Source organism: Heloderma suspectum, chromosome 3 (genome assembly GCF_057233095.1).
Source record: "Heloderma suspectum isolate Gila_16-S chromosome 3, 16-S_ref, whole genome shotgun sequence".
Lineage (NCBI taxonomy): Eukaryota > Metazoa > Chordata > Lepidosauria > Squamata > Helodermatidae > Heloderma > Heloderma suspectum.
The window spans coordinates 225,023,548-225,038,372 of record NC_139460.1 but is presented as its reverse complement, the minus strand read 5'-3'; positions in this window follow the sequence as shown (position 1 = coordinate 225,038,372).

Genomic DNA, 14,825 nt, shown 5'->3' with positions numbered 1-14,825 from the left:
TGACTTATTTATTATTAACATTTATATTCTGCCATATTTTCTAAAAATCTATCAAGGTGGTGCACACCAATTTAAAACAATCACACCTTAAAACAATAAAATAAGGACATTAAAACAGTAAAACATTAGAAAGTGGCTCAGCAGACAGCAGGGTAACAGGTGCAATGACCCTTATGACATCAGCTCCATGTTTGGGGAACATTTTCCTGCTGCATAACTGCCTGTTACAGAGTTTGCAAGGGTGCTGGAGACTGCCTGGAACAGGGAAGTTAACAGCCCCACAGCGGAGAAGCACCTGCATTGGGTGCCCAACCCTGGCACACACATCGCTGCACGGGGTGGGGGGTGGGGGGGTGGCAGCTGTTGCTTCTGCCCGGAATTGCAAAGCAAGGTGCCTGTAAGTGTTCCAGGCAGAGAAGTATTTGCAGTGTGCTCAAATTCCTATGAGAAAAGATGGGCAGGGACCTCCATATTAAGACACACCCAATAGCTTGACTCCTGCAGGGGCAACCATCCTTTTTGGCCCACTTCCTCCTCCCTGGCAACCCATGTGCCCAGTCCCCCTGCTATTTTGCCTGACAGGCCTGCCCTCAGAAGTAGCATCCCTGCAAGCCTCGGTGCTCATCTCTTCCCCGCACTGAGTGCCTCATAACCTGCAGGCAGCACTTACCCACGCAGGCACCTTGAGAGACCTTCCCCCTCACAGTTCAGGGAACTGGAACGAGCGGAGAGTGGAATGGCCCATGCCCCAGAGCCCAATGTTCTCAAATTCCTATGAGTGTTCTGAGACAGGTTGTCCTCTGCAAACTGCACCCTTCTTGCTCAAAAGGCCCTTTTGTCACGGTCCCCATCACCATACTTCCCTTTTGTGAGCTCTAAGTGTGCACAACATGGGGTAAAAGAGATATACTGCACAGCCTGTGTTATGGTTGTCTTGTGTTGTGTATATATACTTGTGATGGCGTACTGAGTTACACTATGCTTTATTGTGGCAATGTGAGCAGCCATCAACGCAGGGGCGGCTTTTAAAAAAACTTCCCCATTGAAGTCAATGAGAGGGAAATTCTTTGTGTCAGGTGTGAAGTTCCAGCATTGATAGGGCCATGGTGTGCAGCAGTATAAGATCCCGTGTAAGTGTGCTCATCCCCTTTGCCCATGACTCCACCCCATTTTAGCCATTGCGCTGGCTGAGTGTTTTACTGGTGTATTCAGGGTGTTCTGCTGGTATATCTTTCACGCTCTGCTTGTGATGTATCTCAAGTTCTGCCAGCGTAGTGGGTCTTCCACCAAATCCTATAGCTCCCTCAGCTGGCAGAACTGCCCAAGTATAGGATTGCACCCTAAGCCAAATAACCATGAAAGCCTGATTCACTTACAAGTCTGCAATACAGGTTACAGACTGAAGCTCTTTCATTTTACCTGTACAGCAAAGTCTTCTTGCAGGAAATGAATAAATAAACAAATGATTAGGCATCTGTTAGCTGACATGAACATACAAACATTTTAATCCATTTCAAAAAATAGTTTTTAAGAAGTTGTAAAGTTACGTGGGTTAATGACGGAAAGAGGCTGGGGTTATGAGTCTGTAAAATGATTCTTTGTAAAGTTTGAACAACAACATTTTGTCTTTTACCAGAAAAAACTTAAGGTTGATGTGGCTACATGCCACAAGAGTATATTTTGCAACTTCACTGACTATTTAGGTCTGTGTGCTTCATGCTGAGGGTGAACGAGACTGGAAACCACATAGCAGTCTTCAGGAATAAAGCCCTTTTTTTTTTACAGGACAACCTTTGAATTCAATTGTTTATATTTCAAATATTTTTAAAAACATGAAGGACACAGCTCATTGGCACTGCAGATGCAACAACTCTGTGCACAGGATCTCGGTACAGCTGTATCCCCATTTCCCAACTGAAGCATGAGAATGAGAATGCAGGATAGGAGCGTAGTTCTCCCATTCCCTCTAACATCCCATTGTGGTTCCTGGGCATAGGTGGCAGGGGAAGGAAGAGGGCTCTTTTGGGATCCTACACAACTGGGCCACTACACTTACAGTTTGAGTGGTCCATTGTATTCATGATCTATAACAGGGGCCCTCAATTTGGCACCTGCAGGGACCTCCAATAGTACCCACAAAGCTCTCCCCTTCCTGCCCCCTTCAAAAATATTTTTCAAGAAAAACCTTGGAAAACATTAGGGCAGTTTTCTTTTTCTCCCTTTCTAGCCTCTCCCCTCCCTGCCCCCTTCAAAAATATTTTTCAAGAAAAACCTTGGAAAATGTTAGGGCAGTTTTCTTTTTCTCCCTTTCTAGCCTCTCCCCTCTGCCTTGCTATTTCCCCCCCCCCCGCCTCTAGCCTTGCTAGTCCCGCCTCCTCTTTAGCTCACTGTTTTTCACTCTCCTAGCCTATAGCCCTGCTCTTTCCCTACCCATTTGCCTTGCTGTTTCTCCCCACTCCCAGCTGCTAGCCTTGCTTTCTCTCCCCTCTACCATTTTGCCTTGCTATTTCCCCCTCCCTCCCAGCCTCTAGCCCCACTGTTTCTCTCCCTGCCCCTCATTAGCTCACGTTTGAGTAACCAAGCCTCCACAGCAGCCATTATGTGACTAGCCACATCCTCCGTGGACTCTGAACATGCAGACACCGATTTCAACATCAAATCAGGGGTTTGTACTCCCCAAATCCCCACCACCACTACCAAACTTGCTTTTTGTAATATCTTACCTGATGAAGAGATCTGGAGATTTCAAAATCTTGCATATTTTGAGGGGGTGATCTTTTGATTGACCTAATAAAAGTATCACACTAATATGGATTTTGGAATTTTTCTTATGGTTGACATGGCTAGATTATCCTAGAATGCAGAATATTTTTGATGGCTAGACACATCCTTTTACTATGGGGAACCTGTGGCCCTTCAGTTGTTGCTGGACCACAACTCCCATCTTCCCTGAACAGTGACCATACTGACTGGGGCTGATGGGAGTTGGAGTTCAGAAACACCTAGGGGATCACAGGTTCCCCACCCTTGGTTTAGTGACGTGGCCTTCAGCTGCAGGAGAGGTGGGACAGTGGGGCCCACTTCAACTCAACTGAGAGGCCATCTCCCATTTGGATCCACTCTCACGGAGGGAAGCTTGATCCAGCTGGTCGTTATAAGAATGTTACTTTAAGAATTGGTGCCTGAGTTTGTCCCTTCCTCCTTTAGTATTGTGTCTTTTAGACTGTAAACCACCAGCAGGAAGTGCCTTACATTCTAATCTATGCAAGCTGTTATAAGATTTTATGGGCTTGATAAATGATTAATTACAATGACAATAACAGATGGGTGAGACAGATAATTCCAATGTAAGGTTTTCCTCCATTTGACAACTTTTGGAATTTTTATTTATTTATTTATTTATTGCATTTATACCCCGCCTTTCTCCCTCTCGCAAGGAACTCAAGGCGGCTTACATTATCCTCCTCCTCACCGTTGTATCCTCACAACAACAACCCTGTGAGGTAGGTTGGGCTGAGAGTCTGTGACTGGCCCAAAGTCACCCAGTGAGCTTCCATGGCCAAGTGGGGACTAGAACCCGGATCTCCCGGCTCCCAGTCCGTCACTCTCACCACTACACTACACTGGCTCTCTGGAATTATCTTTATGGAGGCCTACCCATGTAAAAAATGTGGCACCTTTTCAGGAAAGGTCTGTAGGAAGGATCGTATCAGCAGCTGCTCACAAATGTTTTGTGTTGTATAGCCCCCAGGGGAATCAATCCAAAAGGAATCTAATATAAGAGAAGATTACACTGGAAGGAGTCCCAACTCAGAACAATGTTAATCTGTGCCATACTATAATCATTGGTTATATAATGAGATTGTAAAAAAAGAAAAGAAATGACACTGAGATTCTGGATTTGAAATTTGACCTTAAAAGGTCAAATTAAAAGGTCAACCTTCAAAGGTAAAAAATTAGTGAGGGTTAGGGAACCTTCACTAAATTATAGAACGAGAGTTGATCAAAATGACAACAGCAATACAAACAGATGGAAAGAGATTGTTCATTTAAATACAACCGATATTGGTATTTCAAAGTGCTATCAACTTTTTTATAAAAGAATAAAAACCTTCAGTTTTCCATTTCTTTTAAATTTAGCTTAAAAGAAAACAAAACAGCAGTGCTTCTTTCATCTGAATTTGCCACCGCCCCTTTAAAGCAAAAGATGCTAGCATTAAACAAATGGAGCAGAGTCCTCTATTTATAAATAGAACAAGTACATCACTGGTACCAACAAATAGGCTTATGACCTTGTATCACCCTGCTGGTGTGCCTTGGGTAAACCCTGCGTAGCCTATTATGGGTGAGTAATTTTCCCTGCACTGGGGGTCTGCCAAGAGGGATTTGATAGACACCTGTCAAGCAGGTAACAGAAAGAGACTGTGTACTTATTCCATGTTTCAAAACTGATGCCAAATCATAAAGGTTCCAATTGTAGACATGATTTTGATAGTTGGCCCAGCAGTTCTCATATCTCATTACCATCCAGTCCGTCCATGAATCTCTTTCAAAGATTCTTTATATGTTAATGCAGTCATGTTACTAGACTGTAATCCAACAACATGATTCCTCTTCAAGGTTACTACAGAAATGACTTTGAGAGCCTGAACTTTCCTCAAGGTGGGTCTTGTTGATGGATTTAATATCAGACAACTGGGTAGATTTACATAAGCCTGTCTTGCATAAGGATAAATTTAGCAATTGGAAAAGTATAGTTTTGTACATTTCTATGGCTGCAGTCCTCTGAGCACGTGGTCCACAGCAATTCAATTGAAGTCAACAGGCCTATTTCAGAATTTTTAAAAAATATATGAGAAATGTGTGTGGTGGGGGAACAGATTCTTAAACTTATTTGTTCTGGGGCTTTCCCAGAGATTTTTGGAAAAATGGGGGGGGGGGCACACACACCATTTCCCCCAAATTTATCTAGTTTTTTTCCTAAGCCTTCACATCTCTTTTCAGAATACATAGAAAGGAAGAGAAAAAGCATTTCACAAACTGTATGAACCAAATCTTATCCACAAAATCCCACAAAGCGCACCTCTCTATTTTTTTTTCTTTGCATGATCTGTCCACAAATCCTGCAAAGTACCAGTCCCTATGGAAAAGAATATAGATTGTGAAGGGTAGCCAGATCTCGCTGAACAGACAGGGGTGTGTGCTACTTTGAGACCCCCACCTTTTTCTGCCCTAAGGGGCCATCTGAAATGTCACTGGTGCTATTGAAAGCAGAGAAGTAAACTGAAAAGGCGCTCTCCATCTCTCTTTCTCCAATCAAGTGATATGGCACTGTAGTGTGGACAAAACAGATGGATAACTTAAAAAAATCAAAACACTAAAGTAAACAAAAATGAAAGGAAGGGAGAATCCATGAAATGGTAATATTTCTGTGAGGAGAGTGGGTATACAAAATGACATACATATATGTGGAGTTACATTATTCACCATTCATTATATAATAGAAACTAGCAAATGTGTGACCACATTTCACACAGCACTCATAATTACAACAGATGCATTTATCCAGGGAGTGTAAAATATTTTTTGTAGTAACTATCTATTTCTAATGCTAGGAAAACATCTGTGACAGCAGAGCTGCCTTGGAGAAAAACACCTGGTTACCATGAAAGAACTGAAGGACAGCTGTACAATCATGATATTAAAAATGCATCATATGTACTGGAAATGTTTCTGACACTAATCTCATCTCAAACACCAGAGATAAAAGGAAATGTTCACACTTGAACAGAAAGAGCAGTGATGTTTTAAGAGAAGATAATTTATGCAAGGGAAACAAAAATGCAATGGGCGGGTTCACATGATTGCAAATGGAAAATAAGCCAAAATAAGCCGTGCTGGTTGCAAGCTGCCTAATTAGCATAATTACCCTCACCAGGTGGGAGTTGTCACAATTTCCAAACCTGGCAAGGTTGGATGGCTGCGATGGTTTACAAACTTCCCTGAAATCCATGGCTTGTTCTAGGGTTTAAGCTTAAGCCACTGGCATGGGTGGAGTGACCATGGGGCTCTGACTGCCACTCTTACAACATTTTTGGTCTCTGGCATTTCTGCCATGGGTCTTTTATGAGCTATGCTTTTACGATGAAGCCTGAAGTATGGCAAGTCTTCATTTCAGAATCCACTTGTGATGTCTGCCAATGTCGGACTACCCTGGCCTCCAGATAACGGAGCACATTCCACACTTCTTGCTGCTGATGCAGCCTTCCCCAACCTGTTTTAGATTACTACTCCCAGCATGGCTGATCATTGGCCATGCTGGCTGGGGCTGATGGGAGGTGAAGTCTAAAACCTCTAGAGGACACCAAGTTGGGGAAGGCTGATGGAACAGTGTAATTTCATCCTACACAATCCATTTGGAATGCAGAGTATTCAAGCTGAACTATATTCAGGCAAATGTCTACCCACAAACCCACATCAAATTCTGCACTTTAGTAAACTTGAAACATCTTTCCACCTGAAAAGAATGGTCTTGAATGGTCCAAATTACATTCTTATTCTTTGGTCTGAATTTACAGTATATGGAGAGACAGAAATAGGAGGCTGGAGGCAGGGATATGGTGCTCTCCTAGAATCTGCTACCTAAAGTAACAGTTTCTGTAAAGCCAGTCCTGTGCCAAGAAAAAGTCAAGGGGGAAATGCAGGTCATAATGCAATACTTGTTGGCATAGGTTATTTTCGTTCTGCTACCCAGAAGCAAGGAGGTATGCAAAGCACAGAAGCTGCACAAACATCTCACCACCAGACTTTGTGCTTGATGCTCCCATTCCCTACTTTGGCTTGAACACGTGTGGGCACCACTTAGTAAAGCTAAAAAGGAGCTAGAAGCTTGCTTTAAAAAACAAAAGCCTGGATTCTCAACATGTTGAATTCTGTACCAAATTTATAATTCTGTACTTGATTATGATTGCAGATTCATGCTATTTTAAGAATTTATGTCCTGCTTTGCAGCCATCAGATTTCAAAATGCAGGAACTATTACAAGAAGCAAAGGTAGCTACACCTTTTTTTTTAGGACCAACCAAATTGCTGCAAAAGAGTGTGCAAGGTTTCAAGTTCTCCCGAACTCTGCATCGGTCTAGATCAGGGGTGAGCAACTTGTGGCTCTTCAGACGTTTTGGCCTACAACTCCCATCAGGCCTTGACAGGATAGCTAATGGCGAGGGATGATGGGAGTAAGGAACACAGGAAGCTGTCTTATACTGAGTCAGACTGAACCTGGGACTTTTTGCATGTAAAGCATGTACTCTGTCACTGATCTATGGCCCTTTCCCTGGAAGTTCTAGGCCAAAACACTTGGAGGACCACAAATTGCCTACCCTTGGTTTAGATGGTACAAAAAGCAAAGGGGGGGGGGACACACAAAAGAAAGTACAGAGATTAGGCCAGGTGTTGTGGCCATGAGTTTGGCAGCTTAGACTCGGTCTCAAGATGGAGATTGCAGACTGAATGGCACTGTTCGGACGATCAGAGGGGGAAAGAAGCTACTGCACACACGACTGCCATTTGCATAATTACCCACACCACCGCACAGGTTGCTGGGTCATCTGAACCCGATGTGGTGCATGGCAGGGGTGGCTTCTTACCCATCCTACAACCCCTACTACAAGCCATGGGTTGTAGAGTGGGTAAGAAACTACCCACGCTGTGCACCGCGCCAGGTTCAGATGACTCAGCAACCTGTGCAGTTTCCCTAGTAATTATGCAAATAGTGGTCGTGCATGGGAGTGGGGAAAGAAAACATGGTGGCTTCTCCCCCCCCCCCCCGCTCCGTGAATGTCTGATCCTGGTCACCAACTCACTGGTAGGTGCTGTGGGTATCAGACGACACCTAGCATTCTGGGACAAAGAAGCAATGTCTGACTCCTGATTCTGAAAACGTAAAGGCCAGCTGTAACTCAGATCTGTCTCTTGCCTTCAGCAAAACACACCTGTAAAGGATGAGATGTTATCTGATAATGAATGGAGATTCAAAGATGACAGATGGGAACAACAACAATAAAAAGCCCAATATGATGGGTTTTATTAAAATATTAAGTTCCACACATCTCCCACCTTTACATAATTACCTACTGTTGCTGTTCATCCTTGTGTTTTTGGTTAGACTTCATGACCTCAAGAAAAAAGGCTTCCATGAATGACTTCTAGGTGTCTATAATAATATAACAATGGCATATCTTTATATTTAATTAAGGGAGCAATCCTATGGCCACTAGACACTGTCTAGAGGGTCATAGGATATGCTAATTTCTGGGAACCGACCTCGGAGCCCATGCTCCAAGATCAGTTCCCAGAAAACCAACTGTCCCCCTCGTCTGCACTGCCTCGGAGGCAGCACGGAGAAGTACCGTCCTCCGCACTCGGAAGAGGAGTGCGGAGCAAATGAAAAGGCGAGGGGCTGGGGACGATCCGGAGTTGGGAGAGCAGAGCTGCGTGTACAGCAGCTTCCTCTCCCAGTCAGCCCCCCCCTCCCCCGCCGCTAGACAGCTGAAAATGGCTGTCTGGCGAAAAATAGCAAGGCAGGAGAGGAGCAGAGGGAACGATCCCCCCCCCCCCGTGCCTCTCCTGCCTTGCTTTGGATAGGGGGTCGCCTCCGTCATCGGAGGCAGCCGCCTATCTAGTTAGGATTGTGCCCTCAATCTTGTCCCCAGCACTATCTGGAACTGCTTGAGGGGCAAATTGCATAATACCCTGCAGCCATGTGAAACAAAGGTTTAAAGCATTCTCTCCCCTGCCATTCCTTCTTTGATGTAGATCAGCCCCTCCCAAGAGCACTTTGCATAGAAGAGGGCTGTCAGAGTTCCACTGCAAGGGTGGAGATTAACAGGTAGTTTGTCCCTCCCTCTGTTTTTTTTTCTTTTAAATGCACAGATAGACAGTGTTCAGCATGAAAGAGATCCTGTGCCAACAGGAACTACACTTCCATTAAAAAATTAATCATGCAGGTATGCATAGACTTGATTTCCATAATGTGGTATTTTAAGACTTGCATTTCCACAGAATGTAAAATACGTTTGTAAGAATGGCACAGTGCAAGAGAGGGGAGGAGAAACTGACTGCCCCTGAAGAGGGATGAGGGATGGGAAGCTGTTTAAGGCAGATGAAACCTGTCCGAGACTCCTTTCAGTTTCCAGATGGACAATAGTAGAATATCTAGTTTTTCCTTCTCCAGAGTCAAGGAGCTAGAAACTTGCTTTAAAAAAAGGGATAGCTGGAAAGAAAAGAAAGCTTAGATTCACAGGAAGCCAAGAACAGACAGAAAGTAATTCAGTCGAAGAGAGGGCAGGAAAGACACCCTAACCCCAACTTCAGTGATCTCAGGCACATAAGCTGCTTCTGCCTGCCTGCATACAAATGGGATTGGGGACTGGGGAGTGAGGGTGATGCAGGGAACCAAGGCTGGGACTGGTATGGGTTTCCCTTCTTCACAGTGCCAATTGGGAAAAAGCAGCTTCTCAAGAGAAAAAGCAGGGGAGTTGCTTTGATCAAGTCTGTGACAGGTAGGCAGGGCAGGTCAGGGTACCCACTATGGGCTTCTTGTTCCCAGTCTACCCAATACTTCAGAACAGGAGTGGGCAACTTGTGGCTGACCAGATATTTTGGCCTACAACATCAGCTCTAGCCAGCATAGCCAATGGTGAGGGATGATCAGAATTGTAGGTAGGGATGCATGGATTTTTAAAAACTCATTCGGTCTGCGTTTTGTGGGTTGTCAAGCATCTTTCATTCTGTCGTCCACTCATTGACGGAATTGGATTTTTTTTAGATATGTATCAGAATTTTGTTCCTGTTTGCAAATGAGCATTAGCACAACTGTGCAGGCACACAAGCACACAATTGTGCTAATGTGCACTAGCGCAACTGTGCACTTGCGCAAACACCTCCCCCGGCATGCAAAAACACCACTCTGCAAGTCTATGGAATCTGTGCAATTCGGAAAAAGTTGGTCCATTGCGAGATATGCGGGTCAGATCCATAGAAATCTGAACTCATTTGAATCCACTGCAGATTTCTCCAGTACCCCTAGTAATAGCCCAAAATGTCCAGAGGGCCACGTGATTCCCACCCCTGGCTTACAAGATGGGGGCAACTGGCATGGCTTCTCCTGGGAACAAGTTTCTGCAGTTTCATTTATCCTATTTGCAGGCCACCCTTTTCCTAGGGATCAGAGGGCAGTCAGTGTAAAAGGGGTTTTCCTCCTTTTTCCCTCCCAATCCAGGTAGCTGCTAGAGGAAGCAGAGAAAGGTCAAAATCAAGATCAACCAGTGAGCTTCATAGCTATTGAGTGGGGAGGCAGGCTCTGAACCCAGTGCTCTTTGGCTTAAGTCTAACACTCTTTCCACACACCTGACTCACTTTGCCCTGTGCCATTAACACCTGTTACTTGGTCAGGCCACATACTGGTCTTAACAGACCACACTGCATTGATCCAAAAGACCACACCTCATTGATTCTACACAGAAACTTACAGCATCAAATGAGAGATCTAGCAAAATCCACAGAGCTTTGTCCAGCAGATTACTTTCAGGACAAGTACCAGAACATGAAAAATCCCTCTGCTAAACAGCAGCCCTACTGAGTTGCACTGAAATTAAGCAGTCCATAGATTGCAACTGGAGCAGCCTTCCCCAACCTGGTGCCCTCCAGATATGTTGAGGTACAAGTCCCAGGATTGGCTATGGCATCTGGGGCTGACAGGAGTTGAAGTCCAAAATCTGTGGAGGGCACCAGGTTGGGGAAGGCTGAAAAACAGACTAGCCCCCTTGTCTTTCTGGTTCAACTACTCCCACTACGTCAATGAACATACTAACCTGAGAGATTTAAAGCATTGACAACGGAGATGCTCCAAATTCTGAAGCTGCCCTCTCAGTCCGGCCAGAGCCATTTGCAATTGGGCTCCTCTGAAGTAGGGTGACTGCTGCGGGTGTTTGCCTAGATTAATGATGTGGGCCAGTGCTCAAAGACTGCATTGAAGGAGTCCGCTGAAAACTGCTACAGACGGGTGGGTGACAACCAGCATTCAGAACTTTCTATACATCATTCTCTGTCCTGGATCCCACATTGAGGCTGATATTTTTAAAAGTGTGAAACGAACTAACAGGACAGTAAGGATACGGTTTGAGGGATTACTTATGGACTGCAGGAGGCGTGAAAAGGTGGCTGCATACTTTTGTTGTCAAATAATTACAGGCGGGGGGGGGGGGGCTTCCTGGATAAGCGAAGTGTGCCCTAGGATATGGAAGCCTTTGTACAATGCTCCTTTCCTAAGAACTGGTTTTCAGTGACAATGGCATGAGATGGGGGGTGGGGGGTGGAAATAGCCTTGCAGTCATGGGGATGTTTGGAGGTGGGGGATGTCCATGGCCCATTTAAAAAAACACACCACCACAAAACATTGCTGGCTCAGGAGAGAACATCAGAAGCTGCCTTATACAGAGTCAGATGATTGGTCCATCTGGCAGTGGCAGTGGCTCTCCAGGGTTTCAGGCAGGGATTTTTCCAGTGCTACCTGCAGATGCCGGGGATTGAACCTGGGACCTTCTCCAGGCAAAGCAGGTGCTCTACCACTGAGCTATGGTGCCTCCCCAATTATTTTTTAACAGGAAATGAATATAAAAGTAAACATGTCACAAAATGATCGCATGGGTTGCAGCTGGCCATGCAAAAACCTATCCGGCCTGGTCTTGTGCCTCTTAGCACAGTCTGATCTGCAGAAACCAACAGGTAGGGCTTTTTACTGCATGAAGAAAAACATTATCAACTGCTAACATTAGGCAAATTCATGGTGGATTCAAGGCTATCAATGGCTACTGGTCATATTGGCTATTTGCTACCTCCAGGATCAGAGGCACTATGCCTCTGTAATTCAGTTGTTGGGGAACACAAGCAGAAAGGTGCTATTGCGCTCATGTCCAGATTGTGGGCTTCCCATTGAGGCCATCTGGTTGGCCACTGTGTGAACAGAATGCTGGACTAGGTAGGCCCTGGGCCTGATTCAGCATGGTTCTTCTTATGTTCTCAATGTGTGCGCACATTGCAACACACACAAAACAAGGCAGGAGAGCTGTGCAGCTAAACAAATGATAAATTCTAAGACAAGTAGGGGCGCTTCCTCTGCACTCTTTTATGCTAGATGAATTGTACAATCTCACCGTACTGAACAGTATTTACAGAGTCACCATTGAATTTTTTTTTAAAAAAAAACCCTGCAAACATTGTCAATGCCTCTTACATTTTCTATCTGCGTGAAATGAATGAATGGACTTGACAGTTGTTTGCATAGTTGGGTTGGGAAAGAGTGACTGCTTTCCTCTCACTGACTCTCTCCCTTTTTCTGTAGGTTAGCTATATTGCATCAAGAATCCAAAGACAAACCAACTTGCTCAGCAGGCTAATTTACACAACCTCTTTGCTCGAGGGAAAAAAAATGACCCAGATTTTTTTCTCCCTGACACGCCTGTAGCCTGATTCTAATAATGATTATTTGGAAATATGATTCAGTGGTTTCAACAGGAGTGAGTGCTGGGTGCAGAGTGCTTAGTGTTGTGGCCATAATGGCTCCAGCAATACAAGAATTAAACATCTCATAGCACATGTTTGGAACATGGGGTTAATATTGAGTTTGGTCCCAATCATACAAACATTTAAGGGCAAATCATACACTATGCACAAAATAGGCGCGCGCATACAACATATGGAAGTGACAAAATATGCATTTTCAAACATATGTTACCCAGGTAAACATGCCAAGGAGTTTGCACTGCATAATATGTGAAGCTGTGCTTACAGATGTTTCCCCTTATCTATAGGACTCCTGTACTTTTAATCAGAGAGCAGAAGAAGGAATTTTGGCAAGCGCAGTTTTCATAAAAGGGATGAGAGAAGCTGCAAAAAAAACATTCCTCTTCTGCACAACTATTCAAGCTCCTGGAGCTTTTCCTCCTCCGCTCCTGGGCACCCTAATTACCTGACTGAATCCTGAGTTTGGAAAAGTACTATTAGTTTTAATAGGAGCATCAAAGGAAGAAAATTGCAGTATTGTATGTCACTGTCAGATTGAATCCAAGATATACAAATAAATTCTTGGCTCGTATTTGTTCCTGCTCTGAAAAGTTGTGCAACCCAGTTTTCCAGTTTGTGTCACTAGATTTCTTCCCACCTTAACCAGACAGTGATTTATCTCTGCAGACAGTGGCTCTTCGAAACAAGGTTAGTTCCAAGGCATGCTAAGGGTAGGCCCAAAACCTTACTGGAACAGGCTCCACTGACCCTCTTGCCATTGTCTATTTAGGAATTGGTTTCTTAGGCTGCAATCCTATATGCACTTACTTGGGAGAAAGTTCCATTGAACTCAATGGGGCTTGCTTCTGAATAGACAGGTGTCTCTGAATAGACTGTTAATGTGCTTTTTTGTGTCAGTGTATGCATGTATAATACATATGAAATCCCCACCCCACCCCCACTTCATGCAACTCTCCCTGTCATACTCTAGTACAGAGGTTCTCCAACTGTGGTCTGCAAATTCTATTCATGAGGTCTGTGGAAAGTTTGCAGAACAGTCAAGAGTACCTGTACTTGGCCCTGTGCTTGATTTATTTTTCGAATGAAAGAAATCCAAGGCCATTTCGACCCAGGCCGGATTATCAAACAGACTAACATGGCCCTGGCCTAGGGCCTGTGATTTTCATAATACAAAGTTTATGCAGGATACTACTTTTTCACTAGAAATGGATGAGTTGACTTCGCAGATCTTTGCTCTCAAAAACAGGCAAATCCATCGCATTAGAAAGGCAAGACTGCAGTTATTAAAATCTGGGTTATGTATGTGCTTTGATTTGCAGAACAAAAAAAATATTTAACTGATGCCGAGACACCGCCCCCCAAAAGAAAAGTTCAAGAACCACTGCTCTAGTTTAATGGTTTTCAAACCTTTCCAATAAGAAACAGACAAGATTTTCTATGACTACCACCAAGTGTGCTACCACAGAACACTGAGCAGGTTCCTAGGACATCTGTCAGGTCCAAAACATCTGGTGAGTGAGATGCATGAATACACCTCCATAGAAGAGCCAATGTGTAAAGGAGGAAAATAGGAAAGCCACTTCCACAGCATGACCAAGCAACACAATCCAGGCAATGCAGGGTCTGCAGCCAGGAGCTCATTTGATTCTCCATGCTTGGGGTCATCAGGGCAGGGCGAAGGTTTAGCCCACCCACCAAGGTCACCCCATTATTTTATTCTGCTAAACTGCATTTGCATGCAACATGAAACTATGGTGATAACTCTGTATGTCAGGGGTGTTGAGCCTTAGGCCCGGGGAGCCAAATCCAGCCCTCTGGGATTTCCCAGGAGGTCCCGCCCCCTTCCCCATGTAACCAGGTGGTTTTCACTCCTCCCATCCCATCCTGCCCCGCCCCTTTATTGTCTGGTGGTTTCCCCACAATTTCCTCCATCCTGAAAGTGTGAAATGCTCCTCCACAGGTTAAGTTACTGGCAGTAACAGCTTCAAGCTAAAATATGCTGGTGGTTTGGGTCTTTTGGCCCCACCCCTTTTGCCTTTGGCCACACCCACCACTGGCTGGGGAATGCTGGGAGTTGTAGGATTTTCTTCTGTCTAGACATGCATAGGATTGTGCCCTGAACCTGGGAGTGTTGCCCCTGGAATTGCTTGCACTCAGGGAAGTAGGGAGCCCATAAGTACATGCACAGGGCTTTGGCCAGGAAAAAAGGGAGGGATAAGCCTTTACAAAGTCCTTCTGAGTCC